General features: G+C 32.2%; 1 protein-coding gene across 1 annotated transcript in view; it reads right to left on the reverse strand.

The window, feature by feature from the left end:
* Positions 1–634, reverse strand: part of LOC106876916 (insulin-like growth factor-binding protein complex acid labile subunit) — an 88,611-nt gene that overhangs the window by 71,782 nt on the left and 16,195 nt on the right. The gene's annotated exons all lie outside the window — the stretch shown is intronic.

Raw genomic sequence — 634 nt, forward strand, 5'->3', positions numbered from 1 at the left:
TATATATATATATATATATATATATTGTTGTCTTTAGAGAGTCATTCTCTTTTAATGCCTTACTATTTAACACACTCACCGGTAAAGTTTTCACACATTTACTTATTTTTCCAAAAGTTTTTGTTACGTCTTGCAACCTGTTCAATAGTCATTGACTCTGTCCGTTATCCGATCTGCGTTCTTTATGTTTGTTTGCATATATCTGTGTGTGTCATTGTGTGTGCCCATACATATGTATGTACGTATGTATATATATATATATGCATGCGTGTGTATGCGTGTATGTGTATATGTGTACGTATATATGTAAGTGTGCATGTCTGAATCTGTTTGTGTATGGGTTTTGTGACTATGTACTGTGTCTATGTGCATGGATGAGCGCTATCATATGTGTCTTTGTGTAAAAGTGTGTGTATATATGGTCACGTGTTCAAGTCTTCATTTGCGTATGCATGTCTGTATGCATGCTTGTCAGTTCGTATTACCTATGTAACTATCCGTCTGTGTGTCTATCTACTTACCTACATACATATGCATATACATAAACGTATACATATATATACACACACATACATACATCTACATAACAACCCACTATATATATATATATATATATATATATATATATATATAC

Source organism: Octopus bimaculoides, chromosome 30 (assembly GCF_001194135.2).
Source record: "Octopus bimaculoides isolate UCB-OBI-ISO-001 chromosome 30, ASM119413v2, whole genome shotgun sequence".
Taxonomy (NCBI): Eukaryota; Metazoa; Mollusca; class Cephalopoda; order Octopoda; family Octopodidae; genus Octopus; species Octopus bimaculoides.